Below are 27,733 nucleotides of genomic sequence, written 5' to 3'. Positions count from 1 at the left end.
CGCGTTCTGCAAAGCAAGCTGACCGGCAAGTTTTCTACCGAGGCTCACGCGGTTCTGATTCCAACTTAGAAACACATTTTTAATACTCCAGGGGGCTTGGCATACTGTTTTCAACAGGTGCCTGGTTCTTTTTAAGAATTTTTTTTTTTTTCTTAAAGCAATCTCTACACCCAACATGGGGCTCAAACTCACAACCCTGATATCAAGATCACATGCTCTTGGTCAGGTGCTGATTTCAAGTCTGCTGTAGTTTCCAGAAGGTCTTCCCTGACCACCCCACACCCAGGCTGGGATGGCCTTGACGCCCCCGCACCTCATCTGCAGCTCCACTGCTTCCGCACCTGAGCCCCCTCCCTGTGTCAGACACAGAGCACAGCAAACAGGAAACAGAATGCTGCTTCCTGGCCCCCCCTCCCTCACTCACCCCACTGGGGAAAACGTACCCGTCAATAAAGAGCAAAACTGCACTCAAAAGCTGTCATCACTGACAGATGAAGGGGTAAACAAAATGTGATATATAAACAGAATATGGAATACTATTCGGCCACCAAGAGGAACGGAGTTCGAACACCCGCCACAGCCTGGGCAAACCCTGAAAGCATGAAGTCAGACACAAAAGGGCCAATAGTGTATGATTCCTCTCAGAGAGACATAAAGCAGACGGTCGCTGCCAGGGGCTGAGGGACGGGAAGTGAGGAGTCAGTGTTTGACGGGCACAGAGTTTCGGTTTGGGAAAGTGACAACTTTCTGGAGGGGGGTGGCGGTTACACAACACTGTAAATGTACTTAACGCCACTGATCGTACACTTAGAAATGGCTAAAATGACAAACCTTACGTATATTTCACAATAAAATAACTGTTTAAGAAAGTGTATTTGAAGTTGTGAAAAGAACTACAGAGAACAGCAACGGAGAAAAGGAAAGAATCAAGAGAGATGATGACACAATCGGGTTGAGAGGTCCGGAGGCCTCGTTAAGGAGGGGGCTCGCTTTCTCCCCACTGGACAAGCTCCCAAGAAACACAAACGTGGCACCAACAGCCATGTGGCCTCAGACTGGTAAATGCTGAAGTCAAGACACTTGGTTCAGACTCAACCCAGTAGATGGATTAAAACCCCAAACTTCACTCATCAGACAGCTTAGCCAGGACTGAAACGGCCAGGTCCGAGACACCCAGAACTTGGTGGCTCAGGCAGGAAGCCACCTTGGGAGTCAAAAGGGACAAGGGCTAAAGGAGAAAACAGAACTGAAGAAGGAGCCTGCATTCTCTCTGGCCAGGAAATGCCACTTATGGGAAATCATGAGCAACATACACCAAGATTTACACGGGAGGATGTGCCCTCAAATTTTGTTTACGTGAAGGAAAAATGGGTAACAACAACTTAAATGTCTAACAACAGAATTAAAAAAAATCATGGCAAATCCATATAAAGCAATTACACAGTTACTAAAACGTTTTCCGGGGGCCTAGTTGGCTCAGTCAGTGAAGCGTGCAACTCTTGATCTCAGGGTTGTGAGTTCAAGCCCCGTGTCGGGCAGAGAGCTTACTTAAAAAAAATAAAATAAAGTAGGGGCGCCTGGGTGGTTCGGTCAGTTAGGCGTCCGACTCTTGGTTTCGGCTCAGGTCATGATCCCACGGTTTGTGGGTTCGAGCCCTGCATCAGGCTCTGTGCTGACAGTGTGGAGCCTGCTTGGGATTCTGTCTCTCCCTCTTTCTCTGTTCCTCCCCTACTTGTGCATGCACGCACTCTCTCTCTCTCAAAATAAATAAACTTTAAAAAATTAAAAACATAAAATGAAATAAAATAAAAATATGTTCTCGAGAAGTTAAGAAAATATACTCTAACGGTAAGAACTATAAACCATGGGGGCACCTGGGCAGCTCAGTCGGTTGAGTGTCTGACTTCGGCTCTGGTCATGATCTCGCGGTTCACGAGTTCGAGCCCCACCTCGAGCTCACGGCTCTCAGCGCAGAGCCTCTGTCTCCCTCTCACGGCCCCTCCCCCATCTGTGCTCTTTCAAAAAATAAATATAACCATTAAAAAAACCAAGAACTGGGGCGCCTGGGTGGCGCCGTTGGTTAGGTGTCCGACTTCAGCCAGGTCACGATCTCGCGGTCCGGGAGTTCGAGCCCCGCGTCGGGCTCTGGGCTGACGGCTCAGAGCCTGGAGCCTGTTTCCGATTCTGTGTCTCCCTCTCTCTCTGCCCCTCCCCCGTTCATGCTCTGTCTCTCTCTGTCCCAAAAATAAATAAACGTTGAAAAAAAATTTAAAAAAAAAAACAAAAAAACCAAGAACTATAAATTGTGAACAGCGTATATAGTATTTTCCTAACTTTGAAAAAACAAATACGTAAGCCAAGGAAAAAAATACACCGGTCTTGTCTGTAGTTCTCTCCGTATGGTGAGCTTAGAGGTGTTTTGTATTTTTTTCTTTATTCTTTCAGTATTTCCCTTTTTTTTCTTTAATAAAGACGTTATTCTTATGAATAGGGAAAAATGTACTCCTAGGGCCTTGTACAACGCCTGGCAAACAGTACCCGCTCAAGGAGTAGCTGGTGCAGGACAGTGACTCTTAAAGGCGCTACATACATACTGCCTCGCCACACCGCCACCGAGAGGAAAGAGGCTGAGAGGGAGAAAGGATCCAGAGCCCGAGCTCCAAAACCAGCTGCAGAGGTGGGAGAAGAACGTGCTCTCAGAGGGAACGTGAAGGGCCGCCAGCAACCCAAGATAGACCTCACTCTGCCCACAGACCGCTCCCGCTGCAGGCAGAGAGCTCTACAAACCAGTGCGGCTGCCGGCATCATGCAGAAGCAACCCAGCCCTCAGCTCAGGCCACACGGGGCGGGGGACAAAAAACAAAATCAACAAGTACAGCTAACAGCAACACTCAACCCGGACTTCTGGCTCAAGTCACCAGAGCAAGCCTCTCTCCCCGGGGCCGAGGCTTCGCACACGCCAGCCACAGACACGGTCGGTGACACAGATCCGACAACGGAGCCGGGGTCTTGGAGCTCCCAGGTGAGGCGGCCTGGTCCAAACGGTACCTTTGAAGCCTAAAAGCTTGTCATCCACAATTTCCGTCCACCAGAAAGCTCTCGGTCTTTCTCATCCGTCCTGAGCACCACAAGCTTTATTTCTCCGTCCAAATGACAGACCAAAGGTTCCCAAGTCCACACAAGGCCCAGAAAAAAACGAGACTTTCTTAAGAAACTTGAGTTACGACTTGAAAAGCAGTCTGGTTACCCCTGACCGAACTCGAGATTCAGAGCACAAAGCCCCACAGCTCTCTGCCGGAGACTATTTTTCAAGGGGAGCGCACGGCCTTAAAATCTAGTGTAGACAGGCCCCACTTAGGATCTGCCTGCCCACAACAAGACACATACGCTTGATAGTAGAGAAGCCTCATTATCAAATTTAGAAATACATGTCCTGACCCACCCGGCCTATTCTGGTGTGAAACAGAAACCAACACAGAAATGATCAATCTTAAATGGTAGCATAATGAGACATCCAACCAGCACACAGCCATTAGCAACATGAGTCAGTACTTTGTGCAAGCCAAAAAAAAAAAAAAAAAAAAAAAAGGAAAAGAATAATCTTTCAAGTACAATAAAATAATCCTTCAGGAGAAAAGAGAACTGAAATTTAAAAGGGGGTGGGGGATGGTGAAGGGGCACAACAAAAATCCCTCGGCAGGGCCCCAGGCAACTAGTTCTGACTTGCCATTCCAGAAATTCTACTCTCCCAGGGCTTTCTGGCTCTCCCTTCCCCAGGCTCTTTACCCATTTGGGCTTGAAGGAGACTGTAAAGGACCCAGGCCGCTGCAGGCAGGCCCCCACAATGGGCAGAAACATGGCCCCTCCATAAAGCCTTGGGTAACTGAAATCCACAGGTAATCCAAAAGCTTAAGGGGAAGGACAGCGGATTCTTCTCCTTCCCTAAGTAATAGTGCAGGGCCAGCCTGGCCACAATGAAATCAGATAGAAAAGACAGGCCAAGAGGCAGGAAGCTGGGAAAACTAAAGACAGGGCCCCCGCTAAGATGTCTTCAGTCCCGCAGCCAGTGGGCCTGGAGGAGGTTCCAAGGAGGTTTAAAAAAAAAAAAAAAAAAAAAAAAAAAAGAGAACACAACAAAACCAAGATGGTTGGGGGAATGCCAGAATGTACCAGAACAACTGCCCAGGAGACTGCAGAAGCACAGTAAGCCCAAGCAGAGCGTCTCCAGCGCCGTCTACAAACATGCTACAGGTGTGGCCCAGACATAACCTGGGTCTCGGCCCTCACCCACGACCGAGACCGGGGGTCAGTTTCCCTTGCATTAGCCTCAGTCCTCCCTACGGTCTCTAATAAACACCCCGGGGCAGCCTAGCTGTTCTAGGCCGTTCTATTGCTTCCAGGCCCCGAGTAGTGGCCGTGACACGCAAATACTAGCTAAGGATAGAATCTGGGGTGGGGAAGTCACGGCGCCATCAGCCAGGAGAACAGGAGAAAAAGTTCAGGAGCTGAGAAAGGATGAGAAAAGCGGGAAATCAACAAGAACAAGATACATTCTCGTCACCCTCCCACAGAACGAAGCGGTCTGCTGTACAAACAGAATATGAGGCTCACAAGGGCCCCAACAGATACTCCAGGCAAGGCATAATCATTCCCATTTCACAGATGCAGCAGCCGCGGCTCAGAGACTTGCCGAGGGCAAGCCGATGAAGACCGGAATGCGGGCTCCAGGAGAGACACTTGCCCGAGCAGGCACAGGCTCCCCAAGTGGTCGTCTGCCATCCCCAAAGGAAAGCAGTCATCCTCCAAAGTCCCCAGCCTCTGCTTGTTCTCGGCATCTCTCACTGTTCTAAGTCTGCCCTAAACAAAGCTGTGAACGTGCCTGGGAGGGGGCAAGCAGCCCAGACCCGAGGACACGGACTTACTACCATCAGTTCCTGGGAGCTCCGCACGCCACTCTCTCCCATCCTCGCCTCCCCATAGAGGCTGAGCACCGAATGAGCCAAGTGCTCCAGAGACGTTCGGTGCCTTCCATTCCTCTCCCGTCCACGCCTTAGCCCAGCACCTGTGGTATCTGCACCAGCTCCATCAGGTCAGTCAGCCCTACGGGTGGCATCACGGTGGCTCAATTCCATCCTAGGGCTTGACGGCAGTTGCAGAAACTACTACTAAGCACTCACCTGCGGGCCGGGCCCTTCCAGATCTTTCACCACCTCCCTAACTCTACAAGGTGGAGGATGCGAAATTTAGGCCAATGACGGCTCTCTGAACCCTAGATTTCTCTGGCAGAAGGATCTGCACCCCGAAGCCTGGGCCTCCCCAGGCCCTCTGCACCACACCGCCGTGTACAGAGCGAAAAGGCTCAGTTAGATTCGGAGAAACCAGGCTCCGACTTCACACGGCTGGTTCCAAAAACCAAACTGGATAAATGCATACACAGCCACACAAAATGCACAGAAAATCTTGGGGGGGGGGGGGAGGGGGGCGGAGAAAGAAAAACCTCAGGGCCAACTTAACAACCCCGTAAACCAAAGGCTTCTAAAGGCTTCTCCCTGGCAGCCATCGAGCAAACGACACCGTCTGGGGAGCCTCCCCAGCCCCCGTTTCCCCCCACTTCCTCCGAGCTACCCATTCCCTCGAAAAACACCTCCTCTTCTCGCCGAAAGGTGGGCTCGGACCTCCCGCGGGATTGAGAGAGAGAGGGAGGGGAAGAGAAAACCGCCTTCCAGCTTTGTGTGTGGGCAAATCCACTCCAGAGGCCCACGGTCTCGACAGCGCTGTTCCTCACTCCGGCGAAAGGGGGGAAAAAGGAAAAAGAAGGAAGGAAAAAAACCCCATCTGGCAGGCCCTGAGGAGCGACATCCTGTTTATCATTAAACGCGCTCAGTAGCAGAGCATGGAGTATTTCGAAAATAACCCCGTCGCTGGCGCACCGAAAGGGCGGCCGGCGGCGGCGAGCCCCCTGCCCCCTGCGCGCCCCCGGCCGGCGACTCGGCGAGGGGGAGGGGCACCGCCGCGCCCCCCGCCGCCGCCGCCGCCGCCCACACCTCCCGCCCGGGAATGGGGGGGAGGGGGGGCGCCCCGACCCCGGGACTCCCGGGCGGGGTGGGGCCTCTGCAGGCCGGCCCGGGGGGAGGGGGGCGCAGGAAGGCCGCCCCGGCTACTTCCAGGCCAGCGGGGCGCTCCGGGCCGCCGGCCCCCGGCGGGCGGGAGGCGGCCCCGGGACGCGGCGACCCCCCCCTCCCCCCCCGCCCCGCCGGCCCCGACCCCGCCGCCCGCCGCCCGCCCAGGCCGCGCGGCGCCGCACAACAATGGCGAGCCCGGGCCCGGCCGCCCGCCGCCCCCGGGCCGGCCCCGCCCGGCCCCGCGGCCCTCGCCCCGGCCGGCGGGGCCCAGGCGGCGGCGCGCTCGCGGACGGCGGGCGGCGGACGGCGGGCGGCGGGCGGCCGGGCCCGGGCTCGCCGCTGTCACTCAGTCAGCCAGCCGCCGCCGAGACAAAGCCCCGCCGGGCCGCGCCGCCTCCATCTTAGCGCCCGACCGCCGCCCCGGCCCCCGGCCCCCGGCCCCCGGCCCGCGCCGCCACCCCGCCGCCCCGGCCCACCTGGTCTGGTTCCGCGGGCGCGACTGGGCCGGGCGATGGCGGTCGGGCGGCGGTCGGGCGCGGAGGCGGCGGGATGGCGGCGGATTGCGAGGCGGCGGCGCGGCTGCTCGCTCCCTCGCTCCCTCCCTCCCGGGCTCGCTCGTCGCTCGCTCGCTCGCTCGCTCGCTGGAGCCTCGGAGCCTGTGTCTCGCCGCTCGCCTCCCTCTCGCGCTCGGCTCCCCGCCCCCCCGCCTGCCGCCGCCCCCGCCTCCTCCGGGCCTCCTCCTCCCGCCGCCCGCCCGCAGCCGCGCCTCGGCCCGCGCAGCGCCCCCTGCCGCGCCGCCCGCCCGCCCGCCCGGAGGGTGGGGGTGGGGCTGGGGGCCCCGGGAGGGGAGGGGCCGGGCGGCGGGGGGAGGGGCGCCGGAGGAGGCGGGGGCGGGGTGGGCCCCCCCCCCCCAGCCCGAGGAGGCGAAGGGGCCGGGCAGCGGAGGGGAGCGGCCCGGGAGAAGGGGGTTTGGGGTTCGGGGGAGACGGAGGGGAAGGGGCACCGGAGAAGGGGGGGGGTGCTGGGGTCCCGGGAGGGGAGGGGAGGGGCCGGGCCGGGCAGCGGGGGCGGGGGAGGGGCACGGGAGGAGCGGGGCTGGGGTCCCGGGAGGGGAGGAGCCGGGCAGCGGAGGGGAGGGGCACGAGAGAAGTGGGGGGGCTGGGGTCCCAGGGAGACAGAGGGGAACGGGTACGAGAGATGGGGGGGCTAGGGTTCTGGGGTGGCTGAGGGGGCTAAGGGGGAAGGAAAAGGGCCGGAATTGGGGCTGGGAGACTAGGGGAGGAAGCTGGGAGAAGGCGGTCTGGGAAGCGGGTGGACTTGGGCTGGAGGCCCAGAGAAGGGGTCCGGGGAGAGAAGGGGAAGGGGTTCTTAGGGAGGGGAAGGGGAGGCGGTCCTGGGGAGGAGGCTGGGGCGAGCCGGGGGAGGGGGGCGGGGAGGAGTGGTCCGGAAGAAGGGCTGGGCTGGAGAGGGAGAGGGCCTGAGGTGGTGAGGCCCAGACGGAAGAAGGGCTGAGAAGGGAAGGGGGTTGAGCCTGGATCCCCGCCCCCTCCCCTTCAGCACTGCCGCGCCTCCTGACCGACCGTGAGCCCGGGTTTTGTTATAGGATATGTACACAGAGAGGAAACAGAAACAATACATTGTTAATTCAAAAGCAAGGTTGTTGCACGATATAGATACTTTATCCGTTTTTGGAAAATGAGAAATAATAAGCCAATCGTCTTCGGTGTTTGTGTACTTGCGTCAATGCAAAACAAAAGGTCTGGGAGAATGCACTCTTGTCTCGGTTACCTCTGCAGTCTGAGGTCTGGAGAGCCAAGAATCCTCGCTTTTCATTCTCAGTATATTGGCAATTAGAACAACAAACAATTTGCAAATGCAAACAACATAAGGAAATGTGGCTGGGACCTGGAATCCAAATCATCTGCCCCTGTCTCTGGCACTTGATCACCTACACCTTAAACCACAGCCACAGGCCCTACCCTGTGTGCAACAGTTTGGAGCGGTTTGCCTCATTTCATCCCACCCCTGAGGCGGACGTTATTTTTTCCAATTCACTGATGAGAAACGGAGACTCTGAGAGGTTAAGTAACTTGCCCAAGGCCACACAGCAAGACCTGACAGGAAAGCCAAACCTACTGCAGCCTAACGAATAAGGGTAGGGGTTGCCACAGAGCACAGTGCCTGGCACACAGTAGGCGCTCTATAAATACTGGCTGGTTTGTTGAATGGCAGAATGAGTGGCTCTTATAGGCTGGTGGGTAGAGACTCCCTAAGAATGGGGGGGGGGGAGTCTCTTTTTTAATGATCTGACAAGAGAGAACCTAAGATGAAAAGCTTCAGCCTTGAGTGCTCCAGGAAGACAGAGGAGGAAGTAGTAAAGACCACAAAGGGGGTAAAAACCAAGTCTACAAGTGCGCTGCTCTGGCAGGTCTGGTGTAGGGGAGTGACGCCCTCTGGGGACAGGAGGGCTGCTAAGTTCCTGGGACTTCAAAGGCAGCAGATGCTTCACTCCTGCAAAACCCAAGGATCAGGCTGCATCCAAATCGCTTGCCCTGCTCGAGAAACATTTTTCTTTCTGCACTTTCCTGGGGTGACAACAGCAGCGATGCTGGGTACCACTTACTGAGCCCCTTTTCTGGGCCAGCCAAGCCTGGCCAAATTTTCACAGAACTAGGGACCCAGAGAGACCAGAGGGAGGGAGGAAGGAGGGAGCAGACCAAGCAGAGAGTTGACGGGAACCAACGAGCAACCATTTATTTCACTTGCGTTATTATTATTATTATTATTTTTTTTTTTTACTTTCCAAATATTAGGTAACTTGCAACTCTGCAAATGGGTGGAGAAACCCCTTCAGACCTCCAAACTGAACAGAAGGGGAATTTCATCCATCCCTAGAGACCTAATGCAGATTTTATGTCTACAGAATACTATTCTTCCCAAAATGTGATTGATGATTTTTGTTACATTGAAATTTAGTATTTTTGTATAATACTTATAAAGTTTTTCATCCATTGTTTTCTTTTTTATTATGTTAAAAGAATTTTTAAGTTTATTTTTAATTTTTTTTAATGTTTATTTTTTTTTAATGTTTACTTATTTTTGAGACAGACAGAGACAGAGCATGAACGGGGGAGGATCAGAGAGAGAGAGGGAGACACAGAATCCAAAGCAGGCTCTGAGCTGTCAGCACAGAGCCTGACACGGGGCTCGAACTCACCGACCGTGAGATCATGACCTGAGCCGAAGTCGGAGGCTCAACCAACTGAGCCACCCAGCTGCCCCTAATGTTTATTTATTTTTGATAGAGACAGAGACAGAGCGTGAGCAGGGGTGGGGCGGAGAGAGAGGGAGACACAGAATCTGAAGCAGGCTCCAGGCTCTGAGCTGTCAGCACAGGGCCTGACATGCGGCTTAAACCCACGAACTGTGAGATCACATGCTGGGTGGAAGTCAGAGGCTTAACCAACTGAGCCACCCAGGCGCCCCACAGGTTTATTTTGAAAGAGAGAGAGAGAGAAAGAGAGAGAGAGAGAGAGAGAATGTGGGGGAGGGGCAGAGAGAGAGAGAGGGGGACAGAGAATCCCAAGCAGGCTCCATGCTGTCAGCACAGAGCCCCATGTGGGGCTCAAATTCACAAACCACGAACCACGAACTCTGAGATCGTGACCTGAGCTGAAGTTGGACACAACCGACTGAGCCATTCAGGTGCCCCGCATCCATGATTTTCTTTGTTGAGCCACAGTATGACTAGATACGGATCTCTTTCACATTAATTTCTTGTAGAATATACAAAACCCTGCCATGGTCACATTCTGTGTTTTCGTTTTGTTTTGATTTGTTTTTTTAACTCATCTAAAAAACTATCTCCTTTTATGTTCTGTTTCTTCTTTCTCTTCCCTGTGCTCTGGCTTCTTCTTCTCTAACACTCTGACATTCCCTCTATCACAGCCTCTATCTGGCTGGTGGTTGTCATTTCTATACATACCTCTGTCCCCTGTATACAAGACCAGGAGCTTAGCCAAACGGAGCCACTGAATTATTCAATATTTTTAAAACATTAATTTATTTAGGGGCGCCTGGGTGGCTCAGTTGGATAAGCATCTGACTTCGGCTCAGGTCATAATCTCGCGGTTTGTGGGTTCAAGCCTCGCGTCAGGCTCTGTGCTGACAGTTTAGAGCTTGGATCCTGCTTCCGATTCTGTGTATTCCGCTCTCTCTCTCTCTCTCTCTCTCTCTTTCTCTCTGCCTCTCTCTCTCAAAAATAAACAAACATTAAAACAATTTTTAATTAATTAATTAATTTTTGAGAGAGAGAGAGAGAGAGAGAGCGAGCAAGGGGGGGGGGGGGCAGAGAGAGAGGGAGAGAATCCCAAGCAGGCTCTGCGCTGTTAGCACAGAGCCCAACACGGGGCTCAAACCCACGGACCTCGAAATCATGACCTAAGACAAAACCAAGAGTCAGACGCTTAGCCATCTAAGCCACCAAGGTGCCCCAGCACCTGGCACACAATCTGTGGCATATAGTAGGTGTTTAATGAGAAGTTATTGAATGAAAGAAGACAAAACTTAAGGCAGAGAGAATGAGAATCTGACCTCTGCAGGTACCGTGTCCAGTCCTGGCCTCAAAGGGAAGCCAGGAAAGCTTCTGTGAATCACAGCCTCTTCGGCAGGATTTGCGACTTAGGGTCTATTATTACCCTTGTTTTACAGATTCGCAAAATGAGGCTCCAGGACACTCACTTACCACTGCTTAGTTCCCAGAAGCTTATCATATCAGTGTGGTTAGGAGAGCTTTTCTGGTCACCCAGACTCCAGAGCCAGCCTTTAGAAGTGCTAGCCCGGGCACAGAGCCCAGGGGCAGGCCCAGAAGCCTCTCAAGTGGACCCTGTCTAGTGTCAAGGCAAGCCTCCCTCCAGCTCCTCTGACACTGAGTGTTGTGCACAACATGGGCATGCAAACTGACACTGACTCCACGATACGCAGAAGCCCAGCCAGGTCCATCTCAGCTCACCTCCTCAGTGGGGCCTTTCCCAGATAAACCCAGAAGCAGGCGCTGGGTCCGTGCCCCTTCCCCGGGCTGGCCCCCCGCACGGAGCCACGGTTAAGAGTCCAGAATTTGGAGTCAGACCAACCTGATGTGAATTTTGTCTCTCTCCTCATTTACTGTGTGTCTTTAGACAGGTGACTGCGACTCTCTGAGCCTCTGAAAATCGGGGAGGAGGACCGTTGTGAGAACTGAATGAGAATTCTGTGCACTGCCTGTCAGCACGGGCTGGCATCTGGCCGGCACTCAATGCATGTCTGTTATCACAGCCGTTCCTTCCTAGTCTCAGACACATCAGAGCCCCTCTTGCAGTCACTCATGCTGCGTAACAAAACGGCCCCCAAATCCAGTGGCTTAAAGAGTTTGTTACAGCTCATCATTTGGTGGGCTTGGGAACGATTTTCCTGTTCCACCTGGTGTTGACTGGGGTCAATCATGCTGTCACACTGCCTCCCCCTCCATGCGATGTCTCATCATCCTCCAGGAGTCTCCATGTGCTCCCCGTCCAGAAAAATGGTCTGGGCTTCTTCGAGCATGGCAGCTGGCTTCCGAAGGAGTGAAAGAGGAAGCAGAGAGGCGTCTGTCTTGAGGGTGTCGCTTCTGATGCATTGTTTTGTTCATCAGAGTGAGTCACAGGGCTAGCTCAGACTCCAGGGGAAGAAGAGATAACCCCCCTCTTGAAGGTAAGAGCCACACACGTGTCCAGGGAGGGAAAGGTTGGTTGGCGGATTATTCGTGGCTACACCTTCAGGTTCTCAGGACCTCTTGCTCTCCCCCGCCCTATGCCCTCCACCCATCCTGTCCAATGAAGACATTCGGTCCAACTGCAAAAATGACACAAAAACGAAACACGGAAACACTTCATACTGAGATCAGTCATGGCCAAGCCAGTCAGAGTGCTGGGAAACTGGCGAGAAGAGAAAATACACACTCCCTATGCTCAAGAAACTCCCAAATTAAGGGGCATGAAAAACAAAACAAAACAAAACTGCAGTAATAAACACTGACATATGCGGCTCTCACCACCTGCCGGGCACCTGCCTGAGGTGGGTCCGAATCACCAGGGCCTGCTTCTGACCGGGTCTGGTGCTTCCTCGTGGCCCAGGACTGCAGGAGGACGCCGGGCGACCTGCCCACAGCTATCCGGCAATATACTCCAGGAACGGGAGGCCTGCAACTTGTGTAGCGACCATGCGTCCCAGGATTCCTAGAAGGGCCTTGCTTTCGTCTTCACTGCACCTGTTCTCCAAAGGGCACTGTCTAATGAGAGAGCGAGCGAGTCCCTGTTTCAGTCATCTGAATGGGGGCAGAAGAAAGGGTAATAGTCCGGGGAGAAATGGATTGCAGCTGGGGAGACTGGGCAAGAACATTCCAGATGGATGGGGCCGGCTTGAACAAAGGCCTGGAGGTAGGAGTGTCTGGGCAGCGGGAGGGGCCCACGGGCTGGCTGGTAGCCATTGGAAAAGTGGCCCCATCCCGGGGAATGTGCATTCCAGTAAGGGTGGGAGCCTTGAGCTAAAAATAAGACGCGCGGGTCTGAGCACACAGCGGGGGGCGGGGGGGGGCCCTGGCCCTGCACAGACCTAGGGGGGCTCAGACCATGGCAGACAGCAGCTGAGTCTCAGCACCTGATGCACAGAGACTAAACGCAATCTCCTTGGAGAGGCTCAATGACAAGGACAGTCCAGGGCAGAGAGCCCTGACACCTGTTCACATCACACAGAATTCCGACAAATTTGCCCTCCTCTTCCCACTGGGGAGACAGGGAGGAAAAGAGCCAAGACTGGGAATAAAAGAAGATTGAGGGAAAGATTTAAAACTTATTTGATTTCAAGAGAGAAGACAACCCACAGAATGGAAGGAAATGTTTGCAAGCCAAATATCTGCTAAGGGTCTGATCTCCAGTAAAAAGACACCTGCAACTCAAAGACAGAAAGACAAACAACCCAATATAGAAGTGGGTCACAGACTTGGACAGACACGTCTCCAACGACATACTGATGGCCCACCAGGATGTGAAAAGACGCCCAACGTCATTAGCTACCTGGAAAACGCAGGCCAATAGCACGGTGAGATGCAACCTCATAGCCACCAGGATGACTGTAATCTAAAAGATGGGCAATAACAAGCATTCACACGGATGGAGAGACATCGGAATGCTCCTAGGCGCTGGTGGGAATGTCAAATGGTACAGCTGCTGTAGAAAACAGTCTGGTGGGTCCTCATGAAGCTAAACAGAATCATCCCGCGAGGGGCGCCTGGGTGGCTCAGTCGGTTAAGCGTTGGACCCCTGGTTTTGACTCCGGCCATGATCTCACCGTTTGGGAGTTCAAGCCCCACGTTGGGCTCCGCGTTGCTGGTGCAGAGCCTGCTTGGGATCCTCTCTCTCTGCAGCTCCCCTGCTCGCTCTCTCTCTCTCTCTCTCTCTCTCAAAATAAATAAATAAACTTAAAAAAAAATTATCCTATGACCCAGAAATTCCCCTCCTAGGTATATCTGAAAGAATTGAAAAGAGATGTTCGAACAAAATGTACACAGGAAAGTCTACACCGACGCTATTCACAAGAGCCGAAAGGTAAAAATAACCCAATTGTCCGTCCACTGATGATGAGTGGCTAAACAAAATGCGGCAGACCCATCCTGAAACATTATTTAGCTGCTGAAAAGAACGAAGGACTTTGCACGCTACAACACGAACGGATCTTGAAAACATTACGCTAAGAGAAAGAAGTCGGACACAGAAGCCGCATAATTGTATGAACCACTTACCACGAAATCCCCAGAATGGGCAAATCCATAGAGACAAAAAGCAGATTAGTGTTTGTGAGGGGAGGTGGGGGGGGAGGGGAGGGGGAGTGACTGCTTAACGGGTATGAGCTTTCCCTCCGGGATGATGAAACAATCCTGGAACCAGACAGAGGTGAGGGGTGCAGAACACTGTGAAGGTACTAAGTGTTACTGCATTGCACACTTTAGAAGGAGTTAAAAAGGTAGATTTCATGTCGTGTGTCTTTTACAACAAAAGTAATCTGATTTGAAATGGCATTTTTGCAGGGATCTTGGTCAGTTACGTTACCATCATTCGTTTACACGTGTATCATTTACATTTCCCAACTTCCAGGTGATATTTAAATTTTAAGGAAGATACGCAACTTTCTGTCTATTTCTAAAAGACTCACGCAGCTGAGTCCAAGGTGAGGTGAGGTATTTAAAGCCGGGGAGCGGGGTGGGGTGGGGGGGGCTCTTTCCTGAATGGCATCTGAGGAGCCTTCTGGGTTAGCTTCCGGGGGCCGACAAGGCTGACAGATTGCAGGGTGGTCCGGTGGACGGCAGGTCCTAGAATTGAGTAAGAACCCCTGGGAGGAAATTCACTGAGGGAAGCAGGAGCCCAGTTGAGGGGCAGAGAGAGGGAGACAGAGGATCCAAAGCGGGCTCCAGGCTGTCAGTGAAGAGCCTAATGCGGGCCTCGAACCCACAAACTGTGAGATCGTGACCTGGGCAGAAGGCAGATGTCTAACTGACTGAGCCACCCAGGCGCCCCAGAAGCTTAGGATTTTTGAAGGGAGGTGGCTTTGGACTCCTTGGTGGCAGTTAGAGACTATGGAATGGACCGTTCACACAAGCTGTCACATTGGCTTGATTTAAGGCTCAGAGGACAGTATGCATGAAATGCTCTGAACAGTTTATAGCACGTCGTAAACAAAGTCCGTGCTTCTAAACCTTCTTGGTACTAGAGTTCCTTTTCGATCTTAACACAACCCCGAAGAGATTTTGTTTATACGGGTTATAACCATCTCTATTTACCATATTAGAACTTAAAACTGAGAAAAATTCTAAATATTATTTCAATTAAAATTACAAGCCCATTACATATTAATATAAATACTATGGTTTTATGAAAATAATTCAATTTTCCAAAACACTTCTTTTTTTTTTTTTACCAAGGAAATTGGCATTAAAAAATTTTTGTTTTATAAATCTCTTTATGTCTGGCTTAACGGAAAACAGCTGGATTCTCATAGCTACTTCTGAAATCAATCCATTGTGATATGTTGTTCTGGTTGACGTATGTAAGGAAAATGCAGCCTGACATAAGCACCCCGTTGGAGAAGGGGGGGGCTATTTCAAAAGCCTTTGCCGATCACTGTGGATATTATTCTCTAACAGTGCACCAAAACTCGTCGAGTTTTAGTTTCTTAGCGGCAATGGTGGAGCTGAAACCATAACGGTGAACTTTTCATACTCTGTGATCTCGAGATCCATTGGTCTATCTTTCCCTTTCAATGGATCCTTTACTCATCTTGCAGTATCGTGCATTGGTCATTTGGAAAACACTGATTCACGGATTCACGCAGACCTGCCAGAGGCCAACAAACTTAATCTGACAACACTTCCAAATCGCATTTGTTCAAAGCACCCCCAAAATCTTAGAAACTAACCAGGAAACTGTCAAGCTCACAGTGGCCGGTGCACGTTTTCCAAAATTCTAACTTTGGCCTGCAATTTCAAGTTGTGTCAGTGAAAACAAATCCTGGCAGTTGCTTTCCTTGAAAGGACAGGCCCCCTTTGTTCACTTTGGAAAACAAATCCGTCTAGTCTCGATCGCCATCGTTTGTCAGGTAAAAACGGTGGTCCACTTCAGCTGACAACTCCGTCCTCCGAGTGCTGTTCTTGGAGACAAGCACTGTAGATTCTGGTATGTTGCAGAAAAGTGCCTTCTGGGTACCTCTCATCTTGTCAGACAAGGTACTGTAAAGGTATGTCCTCAAGGGTTGAAATTTAATAAAACGATTCTTACTGCTTCATCAAGGACACTCTCGAATAGAACTGGCTTTTATTTTTTTTCCTGCCAGAACGTGGCAATTGAAGAATGCAATGGTCACTCATACAGCTTGGAGGGACCGCCTTGATTCGCCCTAAGGGGCCAGCTGGTTTACCGACCTCTGTGCAAAAACGTCCACACACAGTGAAAAAGGCAAATCATATCTCAGTATCATTATAAAAATAATGTTCACCCTTGCAGGTCCCTGAGATCTCAGTGACCCCCAGGAGTCTGCAGACCATACTTTGAAAACTACCTGTTTTAGCTCGTTTCCTTCATGGTAATTTAAAAGCAGAACAGATAAACCCACCCAGAAGAAGCAGACTCACTTTGAATTATTTATGGGGCACATGACTCATAGTAGGAGCTCAATAAACATTTTTAAATCTTTTTTTTTTTTAAGTTTACTTGAAAGAGAGGAGAGAGAGAGAGAGAGAGAGAGAGAGAGAGAGAGAGAGAGAGAGAACAAGCAGGGGAGGAGCAGAGAGAGAGGGAGACCAAGGACCCAAAGCAGGCAGAGAGCCCAATGCGGGGCTCGAACCCACCAACAGCAAGATCATGACCTTAGCTGATGTCAGATGCTTAACCCACTGAGCCACCCAGATGCCCCTTGAATCTTGAATACTGGCTTCCTCCTACCATGCCAAATGATGTGCTAAACATTTGACATACACTGTCTTATTGAATCTAACATCCCCATTCTATAGATGAGAAAAGCAAGACTCAGAGAAGATAAAAGCCCATGGCAGCCAGTGATGACCACATCCAGGAGTTAAACCCAGTTTTGTCAGACTTCAAAGCTAATCCTCTTAATAACTCTGCCATACTGATTCTGTTTGGCACCAAAACCTTTGGTCATAAGTTAGATCAAGGGGGAAAAGAAGGAAAATAATTAAAGGAAAGTTTGATATGGTAAATAAGTTTGAATAACTACGCTGCCTATATGAATCCATTGTTGACTTCCCAGAGCCAACAAAATGAATTCGCCTGGGCCAGAGGGTGAGTAGCTGTGTACAAGGCTCGTCTAAAGAAGGTGTATTTTTTTTATTTAAAAAAATTTTTTTTTGTAAGTGCCTGGGTGGCTCAGTCGGTTAAGCGTCCGACTTCGGCTCAGGTCATGATCTCGCAGCTCGTGGGTTCGAGCCCTGCGTCGGGCTCTGTGCTGACAGCTCCGAGCCTGGAGCCTGCTTCGGATTCTGTGTCTCCCCTCTCTCTGCCCCTCCCCTGCTCATGCTTGTCTCTCTCTGTCTCTCAATAATAAATAAACATTAAAAAAAATTAAAAACAATTTTTTAAGTGTATTTATTATTGAGAGAGAGAGAGAGAGAGAAAATCCCAAGCAGGCTCTGCACTGTCAGCACGGAGCCTGATGCAGGGCTCGAACCCACAAAGCATGAGATCATGACCTGAGCCAAAACCAAGAGTCGGACGCTTAACCGACTGAGCCACACAGGTGTCCCAGGTGTATTTTTTTTTTTTAATGTTTACTTATTTTGAGAAAGAGAGAGCACAAGCCAGGGAAGAGCAGAGAGAGAGAGAAAGAGAAGGGGACAGAGGATCCGAAGCAGGTTCTGCACAGAGAGCAGCGAGCCTGATGCAGGGCTTAAACTCAAGAACCGCAAGATCATGACCTAAGCCGAAGTCAGATGGTCAACCAGCTGAGCCACCCAGGCGCCCCTAAAGAAGGTATATTAAGAATGATGGGCTGTGATCACGGCGAGTCCCTTCTCACAAAGGCTGGGTGTACAGGTTTTCATAATCCCAGTGGAGCACCTGACACAAACAACAGCCGGGGGCAGGAGAGGGGGGAAGGACATGCCAGCGGGGCCCAGGTGTGGAAATTAAAATGCAACAAGAATAATGAGATGAGTGGCTTCCCTGGGCTGTGTCCCCACAGGTCAGGTTCTACACCTGCAGAAGTTCTCGCAGCATGGCGAGCGGTGGCTTTTCCCAGGTGCCTATCCCCTGTCCCGGCCCTGAGAGGCCGAGCTGGGAATTAACCAGTGAAATGCCAGTTGGAAGTCTTTCTGACCAGGTCTTCACGCCTTTGGCCGTATTCCTTGGCATTCTGGAATATACTCTGGCCCCTCCTGACCTCTCCAGCCTTCTCTCTACCTCCTCACTTTCCAGAGTCATGGCTTTCTCTCCCCTCCAGACTTGGTACCTGTTCTCTCTGCCTGGAATAAAGTCCCCCCTTGCCCACACAACCTCCTTCACCTGGGTGAATCCTACTCAATCCTCAGGCCTCAGCTTGGACATCACTTCCTTTAAGAACCCTTCCCTGTGGGTGCCCACCTCCAAACTGCCTTCTCACCTCTATCACTTGGCCAGCACCTGGGCCAGGGATGCAGTGACTTACAAGACATACAATGTTCATGATGTTCACGGGCCAGTGTTTTATATCAGTGACACTGTGTGCTTGTCTTCCTTGTCCGTTAGACTGTAAGATCCGGTGGACTGGGATGGTGATTGAACGTTCAGAGCTATGCTTCTGAGTCTCATACGGTGCCCGGCCCAGGGTAGGAGCTCAACAGATACTTGCTAAACCAATGAGTGAATGGATGAACAAAGGAATCCATCCAAAAAGGAGGGGAGGGGAGAAGGAGGTGAAGTAACAAGTCAATGAAGTAGGAAACAACTTTTGTGCCCACGTCATCATTGGTGGTGAGAGATACTTACCACTCTCATCACTCCACGGGGATGGCCGGAGGAACTGGGCTCTGTGAATGTGAGGCACAGGGCAGGGGTGAGGGCACAGAAAAGATACAGAGCTCAGAGAGGGGCTTCCAGTCGTGTTGAGCACACATTCAAAATGCCCTCACAAAACAACACACCCTCAAAAAGTACGATTAATCTTGTGGTAACTGAACCAGAAGTGCTGAGGGAGAAAAAGAAAGCAAAGTCGGTAATAACATTACAGGAATAATAGAAATGACCATGTATTCGGTTGACCCGTCACAGTGACAAACAACCGCAGCATCTCAGCGGGGCATCACAATAAAAGTCTATGTTTTGTTTTCCTCCCAAGTGTGTTCCTGGTCGAGCTGCTCGGTTCCAAGAGGTGTCGCAGGGACTCAGGAACCCGCCACTATCACTCTTAGCTGTGCAGACACAGCGACGGAGAGGGAGGCAGGCCTGGGAGTGTGCAGATCACGTCTGCCCACGTTCCACTGGCCAGAACTCAGTCTTGTGGCCCCACGTGACTGCACGGGAAGCTGGGAATTAGTGTAGTGGGTCCCCTGGAGGAGAAGGGGCTTATTTACCGAATGAGCATCTGATAAATGTCAGACACCGTGCTGGAGAAGTCACACGCATGTTGTCATTTTATACTTGTGTCCGCTCTCATTGACAGAGGAGAAACTGAGGCTTAGAAAGCTTTCGTCCGTTTTCTGAGGTGAAAGGCTCATGCGTGCAGAATCACTGTGGAATCTGATCTTTTCAACTCAAAGCCTGTAATTGAAAGGCAAGCACAGGGGCCCCTGGGGGGCTCAGTGGATTAAGCATCGGACTTCGGCTCAGGTCACGATCTCGTGGCTTTTGAGTCTGAGTCCAGCGTTGGGCTCTGAGCTGACAGCTCGGAGCCTGGAGCCTGTTTGGGATCCTGCATCTCCCCCCCTCTCTCTGCCCTTCCTCCGCTCGCACTCTGTCTCTCTCTGTCTCTCAAAAATAAGTAGACATTTAAAAAAGAAATTTTTTTTAAATATTCTTTTTAAAAAAAAATTTTTTTTTTCAACGTTTATTTATTTTTGGGACAGAGAGAGACAGAGCATGAACGGGGGAGGGGCAGAAAGAGAGGGAGACACAGAATCGGAAACAGGGTCCAGGCTCTGAGCCATCAGCCCAGAGCCCGACGCGGGGCTCGAACTCACGGACCGCGAGATCGTCGTGACCTGGCTGAAGTCGGACGCTTAACCGAATGCGCCACCCAGGTGCCCCAAAACATTTTTTTTTAAAGAACAGTAAGGACAGATGACACTATTGAGCCCCTACCTGCTCTGAGACCCCACCCACCCACTCAACATCATTATCACTGATTAAGTGCTGACTTTAGATTCGGCATTGTCCTAAGCACTTTCATATTAACTCATTCAATCCTCACAAGAACTCTGGGACGTACTGTTAATACTCTTATTTTAAAGTTGAGGAAATTGCACAGAGAGATTAAGTGACTTGGCTGAGATCATTCAACAAGTACGCAGCAGAGACAGGGCTCCAACCAGGTAATCTGTCTCCAAAGCCTATTTACACATTTACCCCTTTCCTACCTCTTTACAGACAACAAAAGAAATTGTTCTAGAGCAGAGTCTCCGAAGTGACGCGCTAGTACCCTGGGGAGGATGCCAGCTGGTCCACTGGGGCTGGAGGGGAAAATAGGTTCCTTCTATTTATGCTTATCTTTATTCTTTAAAAAAAAATCAGAGAGATAGACTTTACTCATATGTATGATACAGATTGACCCTGGTGCCTTCACTCAGCTGAGGACCAGTCTGCATAATACATATTAGTAAAATGTCATGCGCTGTGGGTTTTGTTTTGTTTTTTAGAATAAACATAAATAGAGGCGCCTGGGTGGCTCCGTCGGTTAAGCGTCAGACTGCAGCTCAGGTCATGATCTCAGGGTTCGTGGGTTCAAGGCCCCTGTCGGGCTCTGTGCTGACAGCTGGGAGCCTGGAGCCCGCTTCGGAATCTGTGTCTCCCTCGCTCTCTGCCCCTCCTCTGCTGACGCTCTGTGTGTCTCTCTCCCAAAAATAAATAAACATTAAAAAAAATTTTTTTAATAGAATAAACATAAATAGAAGGTGTCACGTGCAGTGCTTGGATAAGTGGATCAGCGCAGTAAGTTTGGTTTTAATTAAACTGGCTCTCACAGTATGGACAGGTGGTTTTAAAAGATTCCTACAAAGAAGGGTTGAGGGACAGACACCCACCTTCGATACCGCCGCCTCCGCCTTATTGCCCCAGGCTCCCTCACGCAGGCGCACCACCTCTCCTTCAGAGTGGAAGGCGGGGCCTTGTGGCCACACCCCTTCCCTTTTCCCCGCCTTCCTTGTTTCTCCCGGAGGCGCCATTGGCTGCCTCACCTTGCGATTCGGCGAGCCCCCGGGGTCGGTGAGACGCGATTGGACGGAGTTGCCGCCTCTCGCCCGGTGGCCAGCCTCGATTGGCCGAAGTGCTGCGGGGGGGCAGGATTTGCCAAGTTACGTCTAGGAGGCTGCCACCCCAGGGGTCTGCTGGCGCCCGAGGACGGCTCTCGCTTCCGGGTGCTAGTTGCTGGGCTGCGCGCGGCGATCCCCAGGCCCCAGGGGTCTGGGAGCCGGTCAGGTGGAGAGGCCTGAGGCATGAGGGGCTAAGAGGGCTAGCCGGACAGGCGGGGTGTGGCCGCCGGCCCGCGAAGGACCGAGATGCCGGCTGGACCTCTGGTGGAGGACATGCGATGACGCCAGGTGGCGTGGTCGACACGGGACACCTAGCAAGGTCCCCGGGCTTGCCACCGGGCCTGGGAAGCCTAAGGGTTCGGAAGCCGGGATCGGAGGCTTCTGCTCCAGCAGATAGATGCACAGGATCCGTCAGGAGCAGTTGCAGGAAACTGAATCTGACCGAGCAGGTGGAGAGCTTCTGGAGCACACAGAGGTCCGGGAGCAAGGGAACTGGACGAAACACAGCAAAAAGCTGATTGCTGGCAGCGAGCCTCTCAGCGCTCAGACTCCTCTCAAGAGGCAAGTGGTTGGCGGCGGGGGGGGGGGGGGGGGGGGGGGAGGAAGGATTGAGGACATTTGGCCAAGGGGGAAAGATCCAGGAGACACGTGACCAGCGGAAATCTGCGCACAGGTGCTTCTGTCAGAAGCTCCGTGGCCTGTGGGCGAATCAACCCTGCCCCGGACATAACTGTGGTGGAGGAAGAAAGAACATCTGTGGGAATGAGCTTGTCTTGCATAGATCGTCCTGAAGTTATTGAAGAAGTTACACGAAAGACTCGCAAGAAATCCATCACTACAAAAAGCCAACAAATGTTTTCCTGCACCAAGGTTGTTATCTGTGAGATGCCCGAGGCCCAGGAGAGATCAGACTGACTTTCTGAGAGGAGGTTTTCCTGCAGGCCTATGGGAGGTGCTTCGTCACTCAGGGGGTCCCTGCTGCATGACAAAGACAGGTAGTGGCAAAAATGGCAACAGCAACAGCCAGAAAATTGGGCAGTTTCCATGTGAATGGAAAGATAATGGGAGATCCTACGTGTGACGCCACCTGATTGTATTCAATAAGCTGAAGCTTGCTTTTGGAAGTGAAAATCCCTGCAAAGACCACCCTCTGCTTGTGGCTTGTTGAACGAGGGTAACAGACCCTGAAAAAGACGTAATGATACTAAGAAGTGAAGTCCCCCTGGGTCAGTCCCTTGCATGATCGAATCTCCAAGAGACCCCTGGAAACAGGGAGGCTTACGCGTATAAAGGGGTGCCACGTAAGGCGACCTGAACAGCATTCTTCCTTAGAGTCGACTTGACGATATTCCCAAATCAGGTCGTTAAGAGCATTCCAGATCACTTAAATGTTCTAGGGTGGTGAAAACACACAAGATTATTCTGCCAGCAGAGGATTACCCAAAAATGACCGGAATTTTTACTTAGGTCAAGTTGCTAAAAAGAAAGTTCATTGTGTTCTTCAGAACCGGCAGGGGGGAATCCACATTGAAATACTAATAATCAAAATTAGTACTAACGACACAAATAGTTACTCCTCTCCATGTGCACCCAGGCGCTTTGCAAGTGCTTTGCATGCTTTAGTTTGTTAAGTCCTTACCACAATCCTATGAAGCAGATACTCTGGTCACTCCCACTTTAGAAAAGAGGAAACCGCCATTTGCGCAGCAGGTAAATGACATAGCTAGGGTTTGAACTTAGCAACCGGCCATGGAAACTCCCCTTTCCACCATTAGGCTACACCACCTCCCCAAGATGGCACACAGGGCTATGGTCTGGCAAAGGACGATGGTCCCTTTATGCCCTGGCACGTTTTGTGTAATTTCAATAGGACAAGTGAAAATATCAGTATTTGCCTTCTCAAAATGGATCCAGTAAGAAGATTATTGACAGTAATGGATGAGAAAGATTATAAGTGTAAGGGTTTCTAATCCCACGAACTCTGTCCCTCCTGACCGGTTAATTGGTGCTAAGTTACAACACGATTTGTGAATATGATCGGCTCTTTCAAAACAGTGTCTTAAGAAGAATACGAATTATTTGCCATAAGTTAGCTTTCCAGATCCCCAAAATGGGCCCTTTAAATCCCAAAGTTTTTTTGTGTTTCAAATGACAATCTTATTTATTTATTTATTCTTTTTTATGTTTATTTATTTTAGAGAGAGCATGCCAGCGAGGGAGGGGCAGAGAGAGAGGGGGACAGAGGCTCCAAAGCAGGCTCTGCACTGAGAGCACAGAGCCCGATGTGGGGCTCGAGCTCACAAACTGTGAGATCATGACTTGAGCCGAAGTCTGACGCTTAACCGACTGACCCACCCAGGTACTCGAAATAGCAATCTTTTTTTAATTTTTTTAATTTTTTTAACGTTTATTTATTTCTCAGAGAGAAACAAAGCGTGAGTGGGGTCGGGGCAGAGAGAGAGGGAGACAAAGAATCTGAAGCAAGCTCCAGGCTCCAGGCTGTCAGCACAGAGCCTGACGTGGGGCTCGAACTCATGAACCATGAGATCATGACCTGAGCTGAAGTCGGACACTTAATCGACTGAGCCACCCAGATGCCCCATAGCAATCTTATTTTTTTTTTAAATCTTAAAAAAATGTTTTAATGTTTATTTATTTTTGAGAGAGAGAGACAGAGCACAAGTGGGGATGGGGCAGAGAGAGAGGGAGACACAGAATCCGAAGCAGGCTCCAGGCTCTGAGCTGTCAGCACAGAGCCCGACACGGGGCTCGAACCCACCTACCGTGAGATCATGACCTGAGCCGAAGTCGGACGCTCAACCAACTGAGCCACCCAGGCGCCCCAAAAACATTTTATTTTTTAAGTAATCTCTACACCCAATATGGGGCTTGAACCCACAGCCCCGAGATCAAGAGTCACATGCTCTGCTGACTGAGCCAGTCAGGTGCTCCAAGAATATGGCTCAAAGGTCTGTATTGCTGGAAGAGTGACCGATAGATAAGCAGTTTACGTATGTACTTACCTACTAGTTGCTTGGCAGGTATTCTCATAAGTCGGAGATTCCTTTTTCCAAAAGGCTAAATTACTCTAGCCTTTAGGGGTTGGCAAAACAAGGGCTAGAAAGTGAATATTTCAGACTCTGAGGGTCGTGTGGTCTCACTGCAGCTGCTTCCCTCTGCTATTATACCGTGAAAACACTGCAGACGATTAATAGCCAACAAACGAGTGTGGCCATGCTCCAACAAAACTTTATTTACAAAAATAGGCAGCGGACCAGATTTAGACCAGAAGCTGTGGTCTTCCCCACTCCTGCATTTGAGAATCTGAAATCTTCTGCAATCAGAAATAGGCAGGGGCGCTTGGGTGGCTCAGTTGGTTGGGCATCCGACTTCGGCTCGGGGTCATGATCTCACAGTCCGTGGGTTCGAGCCCCGCGTCGGGCTCTGTGCTGACAGCTCAGAGCCTGAAGCCTGCTTTGGATTCTGTGTCTCCCTCTCTCTCTGCCCCTCCCTCTCTCCCCCCCACCTCTCTCAAAAATGAATAAACATTAAATAATTTTTTTTTTAAGCAAAAGAAAGTACCATCTGCATGTGGCATAACTGATGGGTGGCAAACCTCTACTGGGTACCCGTCTGTTAGTTTAGACACAAGTACCTCGTGGGTTGTGGTGCCATTATGCACAGTACTTTTTACAATTCAATGTCCAGGGCTCAGTACTGGGGTAGCAGCCAGCCCCCGTGAAGGCCGTCAGCGATTCGCTCTCCTGCTCTCCATTCCGAGTGGTTAGTGCCCTTATGCCCTGCGTAGAACTGACCTATGCAGCCAGCGGGATATGACAGAAACGACAGACTGTGACTTCCACGGTTCAATCATAAAGCATAAAATGTTACAGCTTCTGCCCTGCTCTCTCTTGGTGATGAGGACATCAAGGGAAGTGGGTCCTCCTAGGTCCAGTCAACCCATCAGGTGACCACGCAACTCCAGCCAACATCTTGACTGCAACCTCGTGACAGATCCTCAGCCCCATTTCTGTATTCCTGCCCCATAGAAACCACGTGAAATCATAAAAGTTTGTTGTTTAAAAGCTAAGTGTTAGGATGGCTTTGTTACTCAGCAGTGGGGAGCTAATGCAGTTAGCATACAGAAGCACAACTGACTCGTGTATGCTGACCTTATATTTTGTAACCCTGCTAGACTCACAAGTTCTAGTAACTTCCTTGTAGATTCTTTGGGATTTTTCTTTCTTTCTTTTTCTTTTCTTTTCTTTTTTTTTTTTTTTAACGTTTGTTATTTTTGAGAGACAGAGCGTGAGCAGGGGAGGGGCAGAGAGAGAGGGAGACACAGAATCCCAAGCAGGCTCGAGGCTCTGAGCTGTCAACACAGAGCCCAAGGCAGGGCTGGAACCCCCTGAACCCTGAGATCATGCATGACCTGAGCCAAAGCGGGATGCCTAACCGACTGAACCACACAGGCGCCCCCATCTGGCAGTTTCTTAAGAAGGGAACCCTATACTAACGTATGAGCCAACTATCCTGCTCCTAGATAAACTCAAGCATATGTCCACACAAAAACTCAGACACCAATGTTCATTGTAGCCGTAACAGACAGAATAATGGCTCCCGAAAAATATCCCTGTCCTAATCCCCTGAACCTCCTACCGTTACTGTACAAGACTCTGCAGACAATCTGATTAAGTTAAGGATCTTAAGATGGGGAGATCAGCCTGGGTCATCTGGGCGGGCTCACCGTAATCACTAGTTCTTAGAAGAGGGAGGCAGGGGGGTCAGAGGCAGAGAGGTGTGACGTCGGGAACGCGGGCTGGAGGGATGCCCTCTGAAGACGGAAGAAGGGCCACGAGCCACGGAATTGCAGATAGACTCAACATTTCTGGGTCTCGGAAGTAGACTGAATGAAAGAGTCCAGAGAGTACATGACACGTGAGCCAATTTATACAAAATTCTAGAAAATGCAAACGGATCTAGAGTGATGGATCAGTGGTTGCTTGGGGATGGGAGAGGGGGGACAGAGGGTGACAAAGGGGCCCAGGCAAACTTGTGGAGGCGGGGGAGATAGACCGATGTGATGGCTTCACACGGGGGCGCCTGGGTGGCTCAGTCGGTTAAGCGTCCGACTCTTGATTTCGGCTCAGGTCATGATCCCCCGGTTCACGGCATCGAGCCCCGTGCTGGGCTCTGAGCCAATAGCGCTGCCCCTCCCCCATGCTCGCTCGCGCACGCGCTCTCTCTCAAAATAAATAAACTTAAAACAACAACAACACACATCACACTGTGCACTTGAAACTTGCAGTTTACTCTCCAACAATTTTACGTCAATAAAGCAATAAAAGAACAATGAAGCCATTTAGGGAAAAGCAAACAGTGGCTGAGGGTGGTGATGATGATAAAAACTGAGCTACAGTAAGACGACGTCAGAGCCGTCCACCCTTTTCCCTGTCCCAGGGCTTGGACTAATCCAGAAGACTATTCGAGATGGGGGGTTTCCAGCCAGTCTATTTTTTACTTTTTATTGTCTTAAGATTTTATTTTTTTTAACTTTTAAAATGTTTACTTAGAGAGAGAGAAAGAGAGGGAGAGTAGGAGAGGGACAGAGAAATGGAGAGACTCTCAAGCAGGCTCCACACCGACAGTGGGATGTGGGGCTCAGATCTCGGGAACCACAACATCATGACCCGAGCTGAAATCAAGAGTTGGACGCTCAACCGACTGAGCCACCCAGGCGCCCCAAGATTTTATTTTTAAGTAATCTCTACACCCACTGTGGGGCTCGAACTCACGACCCCGAGATCAAGAGTCACGTGCTCCACTGACTGAGCCCGCCGGGTGCCCCAACCAGTGTCTTTATTTTTTATTTTTATTTATTTATTTTGTTTATTCATTTTTTGAGAGAGACAGAGCACAAGTAGGGAAGGGGCAGAGAGAGAAGGAGACACAGAATCCGAAGCAGGCTCCAGGCTCCGAGCTGTCAGCACAGAGCCCGATGCGGGGCTTGAACTCACAAACTGCAAGATCATGACCTGAGCCAAAGTTGGACGCTCAACCAACTGAGCCACCCAGGCGCCCCGAGATTTTATTTTTAAGTAATCTCTACACCCACTGTGGGGCTCGAACTCATGACCCCGAGATCAAGAGTCACGTGCTCCACTGACTGAGCCTGCCGGGTGCCCCAAACAGTGTCTTTAAATGGACATAGAATTGGCCTTGAGATATATGTTATACTAGGTTATATGATACTCAGCCATCCCAAGTTGGAAAACATGTAAAAATCAAACGTGTAGACAAACCTCCATAGTTTCTCCAAGAATGTTTTTTTTTTTAATTTTTTTTTCAACATTTTTTATTTATTTTTGGGACAGAGAGAGACAGAGCATGAACAGGGGAGGGGCAGAGAGAGAGGGAGACACAGAATCGGAAACAGGCTCCAGGCTCTGAGCCATCAGCCCAGAGCCCGACGCGGGGCTTGAACTCACGGACCGCGATATCGTGACCTGGCTGAAGTCGGACGCTTAACCGACTGCGCCACCCAGGCGCCCCTCTCCAAGAATGTTTAAAGCTGTGTCATACTCAATAT

At 51.0% G+C, this 27,733-nt stretch overlaps 1 protein-coding gene across 12 annotated transcripts in view; it reads right to left on the bottom strand.

Annotated features, from left to right (window-relative positions):
* PRRC2B (proline rich coiled-coil 2B) overlaps window positions 1–6,826 on the bottom strand; it is an 89,207-nt gene extending 82,381 nt beyond the window's left edge. For 9 of the 12 annotated variants that reach the window (XM_043567156.1, XM_043567163.1, XM_043567159.1 and 6 more), the window contains exon 1: window positions 6,599–6,822. The gene's annotated coding sequence lies outside the window, so the exon portion shown is untranslated. Of the gene's footprint in view, window positions 1–5,644; window positions 5,880–6,598 lie in introns of those variants that run through there. The other 3 variants (XM_043567157.1, XM_043567168.1, XM_043567158.1) reach the window with 3 other exon arrangements.
* Between the last annotated feature and the right edge of the window lie 20,907 nt (window positions 6,827–27,733).

Source organism: Prionailurus bengalensis, chromosome D4 (genome assembly GCF_016509475.1).
Source record: "Prionailurus bengalensis isolate Pbe53 chromosome D4, Fcat_Pben_1.1_paternal_pri, whole genome shotgun sequence".
In the NCBI taxonomy this organism is placed as follows: domain Eukaryota; kingdom Metazoa; phylum Chordata; class Mammalia; order Carnivora; family Felidae; genus Prionailurus; species Prionailurus bengalensis.
Note: the sequence above shows the minus strand (reverse complement) of the source record. Positions and strands in the feature narration are given on the sequence as shown.